Here is an 11,310-nt window from a genome sequence, read left to right as displayed (position 1 = left end):
CAAAGGGTTGCTGGCCAGATCTGTCATGGTGCTTTAACAGACCCTCTATACGAACTGCTTTAGAGATTAGCTCTAACATGGAGGGCGGATTTGAGGCCTCGAAATGTAGGGCGATCTCGGGTAGCATGTTTCTTATACAGGTCTGGACAACTTCTTTTTTGGTAATGGGGGTGGCATGAAAGGTTGCCAGCTCTCTCCATCGAGCGATGAACTTGTCAACCGGCTCACCAGGGTCTTGAGTCAGAGTAAGGAGCTCGATGGTCTCTACGTTCCTTTGGACTTCGTAGAAGCGTTGGTAAAAAAACTGCTCCATTTCCTGCCAGGTGTGCATCGAGTTTAGAGGCAGCCGAGCATACCACTGGTAAGCTGGCCCTTCCGACGAACTAACGGCGGAGGAGTCACTGTCTCTTGACAGGTGGCTTGGAAGTGAGCAGTATGTTGGTGAGAAGACGTAGTACCATTAAACAGGGGGAGTTTCCCTTTTTGATAGTTTGGGGGAAACGACTCTTGACTATTGTACGAAGGGTATGGCTTCTGGTAGAGCGGTGCCTCTTGCATGCCTGAGATCTTGTTCTTCAGACTACGGGCGACCATGACATCTATATTGATCTGGGGAACCCCTCGAGAGGTAGAGCTGTCTTGGGAGACCGGTGGAGGAGTTTTCTTGGGAACTGTGTCTTTGCCAGATGAGGAATCAGTCGAGTGGTTAGAAGAAGGGACGTGGAGGCTTCTAGGCGTTCCATCGTTTCGAGGATGGACTGCACCATTACATCTAACCTATTCATCCTTTCCTCTTGAGAGTCGTCATGCTCGTTGATCACCATGACACAGACCGTTTCTTATGGAGGGTCAAAGCCAGGTGGAGCAGTGGATTATCGAGGTTTACGAGTCATATGTCGCATGTCAGTCTACAGAGGCTCAGCATGCCCCGACTGAACTCGAGCCTTGTATGCCGATCTTGTGAGGTCCAGTTCTCGACGGTCTTGGTACCTTGGTTGCTTGGCAGTAATGACCCAACAATACTCTTGGACTCGCTTAGGTTCTGGAGTTTGGAAAGGGAAAAAGGGATTACGAGACAGGAACTCTCCGAGAGTAGTGACCTTAGCTGCCTTGGAGGCCTCTATGGTCAGGTTCTACATGCCTCTCTTCTGCTTAATCCTGAGGCTACTATGGACTTCACCCCAGAACTGGGCCTAAGGTTTAGACTGCCCCACTTTTCTTGAACATGCAAGAGTTGTGTCTATTAATTGGAATACAGAGTGGGCCCCAAGTACAGAAAGCAACCTGGGATTATGCTTTGGAGGCTGGAGGCTTCAATCAGACATCAGGCCAATGCTCTGAGTCCTTGTGTGAGGCCCAGATGCACAGCTAACATGAGGCTCGGTCAAGATGGTGCTCTTAGGAAAAACCTTTGAGTACTAGGTTTTGAGATGCTTGCTAGGGGAAGGGAGAGTAGCATAAGAAGGAGTTGGTTCATGACTCCACCTGAGTTGAGAGCAAGGAGGAACCTGCAAACTTGGTGTGTGTGCATCTTTAGGGTTAGCCATCCCGGTGACTTGGGAGTCAGCCTAGGCTCAGTCATTAGGTTGGCCTTGGGAGGTCGAGACCCACGAGCTTGTGTCTGTGAGGGACAGGGTAGGAACCTATCTCTAACAGGGTGAAGCTGTGTGTGGTTAGCAGGAGGACGAAGCGGTCGACCATCTAATGCTCGAGCTGACACAGAACTGGCGGTAATGAGTTTCACCATCTGCTCTCTTCACTGAGGCGTCAAGGATACGTCTGCGGATGGCGATGAGCAGCACCATCTGCAAACCTCGCTAGGGGACAGAGATGGATGAACAGAAGGAGAAGGAGGCTCACGCATGGCACTTCCATCGCCATGCGTGACTTGTGAGACAATAGGAGAGGCATTCACGGCACTGCCACTACCATGCATGGCCTCTGAGGGGAGCTCAAACGGAGAAGAGGAAGAAGAAGAGGATGAAGAGAGAGAAGAAGAAAGAAAAAGAAGGGAGAGAAGATTTACCTTGAGCCCAGGGGTATCGCTCCAATAGTTTCTCTCTCCTTTCTCTCTCCCAACGTGACCCAACAATGAGAAAAAAGAGAAGCTCTATTAAGTAAAAACTCTCTCTTTTGTGAAGAGTTCAAGCCTTTTTGTGTACAATGATGGTACGGTATATATAGAAGTATGCCCAAACATGGGTGGATGATCAAAAGTAACCCTAATTGCTTGAAATTAAGATTAAAATGAATTAAAAAATAGAAAATAGACTGCAAAATGACAGATTTTCTCCTTCCTAATAAGTTTTGGAATTCCAGAACAATCCCTATGTTGCACTAGAATGTGCATTATTTTTCATGGATGATCTGGGGTCGTTCCGATGCCAGGTTGATCAAGAGATGATTGTTTTCTTGTAGGGCTCTGCATGGCGATCGACTTAATACCAACTTCGAGCCATGGATCGTGTTTTTAGGGCATGATCATGTAACTTGAAATTTGAATGAATCTTGAAACTTTGGATCGATTGTGTGCTCTTTCCTTGATATTTTTATGTGATTCTTCGTTAGATCACACTGAGCATGCTGTTACGATCGTGGGGCAACAAACCCAGCTCGATTTCGTGCTCGGACAAAGATTTTGTAAATTTAGAATTTTGACTGAGATTTGGAATTCTGGCGACGGACTTTGCAAGCACTTCGCCTGCATCATGTGCCGAATCTGAAAATTCATCATGTACAAGGTTCGGGTCAGAGATAGCCCGAGACCTTACGCACGCGATAGAACTGGTTTTGCGTCGATTAGGCTCGCGAGCGACATGATTTGACTACTCGAGTGAGACATGACGCTGCTAAATTTCCTGCACTTTGTGACGCTGCTAATTTTCCTGCACTTTCTTCACGGATAGCAACTTCTCTCTAGCTTTTCTACTAGCTCGGGCGTCATCCCGGGGTATGCCATATATCGAAACGCTCGTCTCAATGAGATGAACACGCTCCAACAAGTTTGAACATGATCCGATCTCGGACGTAAGAGATTAAAGTGTTGAAATTCGCTGTTCGTGATTGTCCCTTTAATGGAGACTAGTTGCAAGGTGGCCCCATGGGAATAGCGTGTGACTCCCCGTGTTTCGCTCTTTTGCTTATAACTTCTTCTTGGGATGTCCGTTTAGGCTAAAATTTGATCCTTGGGGGTCTTCAACCGTGTCGGATATAATGGAGGTGGTCCCACAACAATTTGAGACACTAAAAGTATAGCTCTAATTATAGGGTTCGTTTCAGGGTGCTAGAGGCTAATTCGGTCGGAACTGTTTCTCAGTCTGCACTGCCTTAGACATGTCGGATTGTGACGAAACTTGACAGGAGGCTTTTGAGAGTTATTTTGAAGATCTTGACTAGTTCTGGGGTTATTATGAGACTGCCAAAATTTTCACTGTTTGCTAGGCTTTTATCGAGCTAGGGCCCCATGATGATAAAAATATCGTCCAACAGTTACGTGTGTATTTCCTTCCCAATAGAACTTGACCCCTAGTAAACCCCTTTTGTGGATGCTTAAGGCAGATGATGCTCGAAATGGAGAGAGACAGACTTCTTCTGAAAAGGTTGAAAACCCTAGGAAAGACTTAGCTTCGTTAACCCTAGCCTCCAGAAACCCTAACCCTTAAGCCTGAGAATAACTAAACCAAGGGCACAACAACGCTAGATCAAAACTAGTCCTAGGGAACAACAACCGTAGATATAACCCCTTACACCATAAATCTTCTGGGCCACATCCAAATCAGAGAGGCAAAGAGGACGCTTGTGCTGATATGGGCGAGCCCTAGAAGGCTCGGGAGTCCCGGGCCATCCGGCCGGGTTTAATATTGTTTCTTATTCTTTCCTTATTCTTATTTTACTATTTTGATTCTATTTTATTTATTTTTATCGGTTAATTTTCTTTAAAAATCATATTCTAGTATTTTGCATCATGCTGGGCTCTGCCACAGATATGAGAGTAGATCTACTCATTCCCAGGCAGATCTGGCCTTAGATCTGAATTCGATTTGTCCCATTTTCTCTACCACTTCTTTTCATCAAGTTTAAGGTATAAGATATGATGGATCTTCATCAGAAGATCTGCCAGATTTTCATCACAAACAGTTTGGCGCCCATCATGGGGTATTCGGAGCTTGATCGAAGCGCCAAAATACAATTTTCATTCACTAATTTTCACCGTTTCAGTCACAAAAGGTCCCAGAATCTGGAAATAATCAGGATTCAAGGTTTCGGTGCAACAAACCCCTATTTTTTTGGGCAGCACGGTTGGCGACATCAGCCGTGCCGCTCAGATCCACACTCCTCGTGTCGCCCAAATTCAAAAGTTTCAGAATCTTCTGAAAATTTGAATATCTACTCTAGGATCTCTTTTTTGATGTTTCACAAAATTTCAGATCAAAATAAAGTTTTTAAAAAATACCAAAAAAATATTCTACTGCTATGTCTGCACTCTTCTACTTTGCTTTGTTTTAATTTATTTATCATAGATATATTTTTTTTTCATGCTTCTTTGAAGTTTAAAGTAGTCACATTTCATCACATTTAATAAGGAAAAAATACAAAACACTTTTTAAAGAATAGGTTTTTGGGCAACACTAGCAGTGTTGCCCACCTTGCAAGGACGATACCAGTCAATAGTGCCACCAGGGCGACACCACCCGTGTCACCCAATTGAAAAGGTCCCGAAAAACTATGGGGACCCCATAGGCCTATTTCAGAGCCTTTTGGCTTATTTTACACCAAATTTTGGCTCAAAATAAAATTTTAAAAATATAAAAAATATATTTAACTTCAGATAGGCCTTTGTTGTTTCTATCTTTCTGATTTTATTCTAGTTTGTTAATTTGACTGAAATCATGTTTTCCCTGATTTCACCGTGCTTAGTTTAACTATGTTTCATCCACGATAAAAAGACAAAAGCTAAAAATACAAATAAAAAAAATACATCGGGGGCTACTTGCACCCTCCCTGAATCATGTCCAGTTCGGGTCACCCTCGACTAGGGCCGCGCTCGACTTAGCTTGGACTGTGCTTGGTCTCATTATTCTAATTGTACCTTCTTAAGGGTTGCCTACCCCTCCATTTATACTGTGCTTCGAGCGAGTCTCACCTCGAAGCGCACTTCGCTAGACACGATCAATGCCAAGCGCTCACTTATTTCATTTCTTGTTTGTGTGCATTGTGTGCTTGAATTTAGTTTTTATTGTATTCTTCTTTACACACTCCAGCACAAACCGGATTGGGATTGCCTGGGAAACCAGCAAAAAAATATTTCGAAAAGCCCCAAAATCCGTGTTAACGGTGTGAGGGGAACCTAGCTTTGAGAGTTAAGGTGGTTGGGATTCACATAACTTTAACTGTGAGTGTCCCTCTGTAATCCTTTACCTCAAAGCAACTCCGTGTATAGTAGGACCTGGTGAACATCTTATAACAGGAGACCAGGGCCCATATGGGGATCTATATCAGCCTAACCGCATTTCAATAGTTAGGAACTCACTCCCAAGGCAAGCCTACCTATAATCAATGTAGTTCAAAAGTTTTTGTGTGCCTTACTTGCTCATCTTTGTTGGTGAATCATAGATCTCAGTCCAGACCCTCTTTTGGTCTGAGCTGAACTCTCTGGGCCCAAGTCCACGCTTGTACCCAGCTTAGCCCAAGTCCAAACCAGGTTTGCCTTGGTTTGATCCTAGGCCCCCTCTTGGTTCGAGCCGAAGGCTCATTCCTAGTTCATCTTTGATCCATTCCGGGTCCATACCATCATCAAATTTCTCTGGGTCCAAGTTCAGACTTATACCTAGCCTAGCCCAGGTCCGAACCATGTGTACACCCAGGTCGGAACCTAAGCCTCCTTTTGATCCTAGCTAAGGGCTCGCGCCTAGCTCAACCTTGATCCAGTCCAGGTCCACACTCAGTCTGAGTTTCATAACCCTCTTGGTCCAAGCCCAGGCTTGCACCCAGCTCAGTCCAGGTCAGAATCAGGCTCACCCCGGTCTGAACTTAGACCCACTCTTGGTCCGAGCCGAGACTCGTACCCAGCTAGTCTATATCTTAGACTAGATTTTAGCATAGATCTAAGCATAAAGTTGCGTCTAAAGTTAGACATAGTCCACCCTAGTTCATGGTCTGCACCAAAACCCATTGAGTCTAACAAGTCTAGGTTCTAGTCTAGTCTTAGCCTAGTTCTTAGTTAAGGTTTTGCCCCTAAAGTCAGGCTAGGTTTGCCCTAAGTCATCGAGTTTAGATCTTACCTAATTCTAGATTCTAGAACCCGGCAAAAGAGAGTCACCATGTCGGTTACTCAAGGTGACCATGATGATTGCTCCACGGCCAACTCTAAGCCTAACCTGCCCAAACTTAGGGACTAGTATGCTGCGATCACTTGGGATTATCGATAGACCTTAGGTCAATCCATTATCTAATACCTAGGTCTTCAGTTAGAGGCAAAGTCCCAAGGGTCCACCCCTAATCCTAAAATTGGTGTGCTTCGAAAAGCTAATTCAGCCCAAAAGACTCTGAATAGTCACGGGGTCCGACCGGGCATTGTCCTACATGGGATTTTAGGCAACCAAAGTAGAAGTCGAGTGAGGGAAGAAATTCATGCCGAATCTAACGCCAATTCCACATCTCGAACCAAGATAATCTTGAGGTACATCGATCTCAAAATCAAGACCCACTTAAGTCTAGGGCATCTAACTCAACCTCGAGCCACCATAGTACAACCCATGATGTCCTGAACACTATACGAAACAGATGTGTCGACCCAAACCGACCCTTAGGCTAGATGGATGTCTAAGTTGCCCTTAAAAGTCTAGTTGACCAAGGTTACACTAAGCTCATGGGTCGATGCCAAACCAACTTGGTGGTATAGGCCAACCCCTAGCACAACTGAGTCAGCTGAGTCTTCAATCGGTCCCCTTAGTTAAGCCGATCCAACAAACCATGCCATTTTGGCAACTCGTTATGACACCTATGGGTCAGTACGTCCCTAAGCCACAAATGTATCAAACCGCCCCAGTGACTGTGGCTCCTTAATCTCAGGCCCATGCAGGCCAACATGTACCACAAATCTCAACTGACCAATCTACACTTGGGAACCCACTGACCGATGGGCCTACTGTCATGTCAAATACTCAACAAGAAGGCACCTTAAAAGCAATGCAAGATATGCTTGTAAGAATGGGCATGCATGAAATTCTACCCCCATAAGCCTATGTTCAAGAGACCCTTGGAGGCATGGAAGACCTTCGCTTGGGATTTGTTGTCCCAGAATTTAGAAATAAGTTCAATGGGAAGAGCAATCCAGATGCTCGCATCAATGCGTATCTCCTCTCCGTGAGAGCTTTGTGAGATAGGCCTAACCAATTGAAGGCCATATTTTCGCAAACATTAACCGACAAGGCCTTGAATTGGCATCGGAGAACAATGTCCACTCAACCACATAACACTCTAGACGAAATGTTCAACCTAATCATTTCTCACTACTGCGGGTCAACACCAAGACCTCTCTCTCTTGGCACGAAACAGAACCCCGGAGAATACTTCGAGGATTTCATTAGTCGATTCTACGAGGAGGCAATGGGGTCATAGAATGTCCACTTACGGACCCAACCAAAATCTTCATAGTCTTAGAGAATACTGCTCCTGAATACAGGACCTTCTTCAGCCAACGTCTTATCCCCCACTCTTTCGACTCCATGATTGAGCGGGTGGCACAATATGAAAGGGCTAGAGGGACACCCTTTAGCACCAGGCCTGCCAATAAACCGATAACAACTCCCCAAAATAAGAGCAAGAATAATAACAAGGGGAAATCTTCTGGTCAGGTTAATGAGATTGTCATTAACAGACCGTCCCAAAGTTTAGGCACTCAACACAACATTCCGAACCAAAACCGAAGGGGTCAGCCTAGAGCCAACGCTTGAAATAATAACCAAAGGCGAGAGGATACACTCCTCTCAAATAACCATTAAAAAAAGTGCTAGAATTACTCCTGGCTAGAAACATTGTTTACCTCCCGCCACCATCCGAACCACCATTTCAAGTCACTGATAAGAGCAAGTGACGCAATTGACATCAAAACCTTGCTCATGATACTCAAAACTGCATATATTTGAAACGGGTGATTCAAGGGTTAATCAATAGGGGGGACATCACTATCGCACATAGCAATCAACCTGTCAAAGAACCTAATCAAGAGATGGGTATCTTCGTAAATCATCTACCTAAAAAAATGGTCACAACGACCGAAAAGCTGGGAGCTCAAGACAACTCAAAAGAGAAAGTTGTCATTCACATGGTTAAGAGTGGAGACGAAGAAGAAGAAGATTCTAGTCAATTCATATGGGCTTGTGACCATCACCTCCAAGATCCCGAAGAAGATCGCATGAGCATTCTAAGAGGAAACCCTTCGTCTTCAAACCTTGATAACCTTCTAAGTGGGACCGATATGGCAAAGATGATACGCTAGAAATTGATATGGTCAGAGCCAATAAAAAGGCGTCATCTCCTGAATAGGGGGCAAACACCCCAAAGTCTCCCATTACTCTTGCTAGGGCTAACCTTTCGAACTTCAGGCTGGCTAGGTTGATTCCTTAACCCAAAAAGGTCGAGCATTCAAACTCATTCAATTGATGACCGATACTCTTGATGAAAGAATGGGAAATACCTCAAAAGTTAAATAACCAGCAGGGACCATAGATCATGAGCCGAATAAGGATATTTAAGGATCCACAACTACCTATGATCTACCGGCTCATCTCAAGAAGATTCAAGATAATCTCCATCTTGAAGCTACTTGTCAACTCACCAGCACAGAGAGCCCAGATCGAAAGGATTCTCGCTAAGACACACATTTTGAGCAACACATAGCCAGATGAGTTGTGCAAAATGACCAACCAATTGATGGCACCAATGCCAATCGTGTTCAGGGATGATGACATCCCAGTTAGCTTCAACCGTTTTCATGACCAACCTCTTCACATCATCATTTTTATGTAAGGATATGAAATACGGAGAGTACTTGTTGATAATGCGGCATCCTTAAACATATGCCCTATGAAAACGATGAAGCAGATAGGCCAAAGTCCGGATGACTTCGAGCCGTGTCAGCTAATTATCGTTGCATATGACAGGACCAAGCGACAAGCTAAAGATATACTACCTCTCACAGGAAGACCATGGCTGCATGAAAACCTCATAGTCGCCTCTACACTCCATCAATGCCTCAAATTTCTGACTAAAAACGGTGTCACAAAGGTATGCATTGAAACCCCTACTTTTCTCAATCCTAATATACATAACGGGATGCTAGCCGTAGGGGTCGAGCTTGGAGAAATCCTGCTCACTTCCTTCAAGCAAGCCGATTGTGCCAACTTAAGCCGAGAGGCTGGCGACCCTGATCCTAAAAATTTTCAAACTTCTGTATCGATGAATAACATTATCCAATGTCAACATCGATAAGGTTTTGGGTCCCTCGAGGCTTGACACATGCTCTTCTCTCAAGGCATCCAACCACGCCAAGGTTTAGGGAGTCAAGGGCAAGGCGTAATAGAGGCAATTTCTGAATACTCCAAGCTAAAACTTAAAACGGGGATCAAAGAGTTCTCGGGTGTTCTCTCAAGTTATTTCAAAGCCGGATGAAGCCTTCAAGTTATCCAGGCTTTGTATCTAGAGGCACTCAAAGCCTCGACCTTCTCGATGCTTATCCTTCAAAACGGCCAAAGGTGATCCTTGAATCCTAATGGGGACTAATACTTCTTCCGCATCTCAACACACACAAGAACTGGGGATTGAAGACCTTTTTACTGACCTGGATTTGAAGGTATGCACAATCTGCTCTAACACAGCCAAGCGTGCTCATTCACTTATCCAAACCAAGGAAAAGAATAGGTCGATCGCTCCTTTATCTCGAGATTCACTGGAAGCATACCAGTGGCACCTTCAAGTCTCTGTGTCAAAAATTGGATAGGCGCAGGGTGGCCATCTCACCACCCTATGCGTCCAGTCCCCAACATATCTCTCGAGAGTCCCAGAAGGGACACTTCTTGTATTATTTCAAAAATCGTTGAAAATTCAAAACATGATAAAACTCGTAATAATAAAAAATAATTTTCAAAAATGGTGAACACTCAAGAAGCCTAATAACGGTGCATAATACCCAAGATGATGAATGGGACGACCAAGACGAAGATCAAGAGAGCCAAGAGTATGAAGAAATCTCCCAACCTGAGGAAATCACTTCCCGTGTTGAGAAATCCACGAAGAGGATCGATGGTGACCCAACGGCTATCATTTGAGAGACGATCGATGTAAACCTAAGAACTGAGAAGGACCCAAGGCTAACTAAGATTGGAACCTCTCTATCTCTTGAGGAGTGGGAAAATATGATTTCCTTTTTCAAGGAATATGGCGATGTCTTTGCCTGATCAAGTGATGATATGCTAAGGTTAGTCCCACATTGGTGCAACATCACCTAATATTCAACGAAGGGGCGAAGCCTGTAAGGCAGAAACTCTGATGTCAGAAGATCCATCTTAAGCTCAAAATTAAGGAAGAAATCGATAAAATGCTCAAGGCAAAGTTCATTACCCGCGTCGATTACTCAGAGTGGTTGGCCAACATAGTGGTCATACTCAAGAAAGACGGGAGGATCCGAGTGTGTGTCGACTACAGAGACCTCAACAAGGCATGCCCAAAGGACAATTTTCCATTACCAAACATAGATGCCTTGGTCGACAACACTCGAGGCACGAGATGTTGTCATTCATGGACGCGACAACCAGATCCTCATGGCGAAAAAAGGCCAAACTAAGAATTCATTCATAACACAATGGGGTACTTACTGCTACAAAGTCATGCCCTTTAGCCTAAAAAAGGCAGGCGCAACTTATCAGCGTACAATGACTAGCATTTTCCATGACTTAATGCATACCATTATGGAAGACTATGTCGACAACATTCTGGTCAAGTCAAAGACTAGGTCTATTCATCTCACCAACCTGAGAACCATTTTCGAAAGACTCCGAAAACATCAATTCAACCACCTAAATGTGCCTTTGGAGTTGAATCCGATAAATAGTAAGCTAAAGAGGCATTAATGTGGACCAGTCCAAAATATGAGCCATCACTGAAATGCCTCCTCCCCGGAACATCCGATAAATCCATGGGCTTCAAGGTCGCATACAAGCCATAAGGCGTTTTATTTCACAACTGGCAGACAAGTGCACACCATTCAATAGATGCCATAAGAAAGATACCCCATTCATATGGGATAATGAA

Source organism: Amborella trichopoda, chromosome 6, assembly GCF_054954075.1.
Source record: "Amborella trichopoda isolate Santa Cruz 75 chromosome 6, AtrichopodaSantaCruz75HAP2 v2.0, whole genome shotgun sequence".
NCBI lineage: Eukaryota > Viridiplantae > Streptophyta > Magnoliopsida > Amborellales > Amborellaceae > Amborella > Amborella trichopoda.
Note: the sequence above shows the minus strand (reverse complement) of the source record.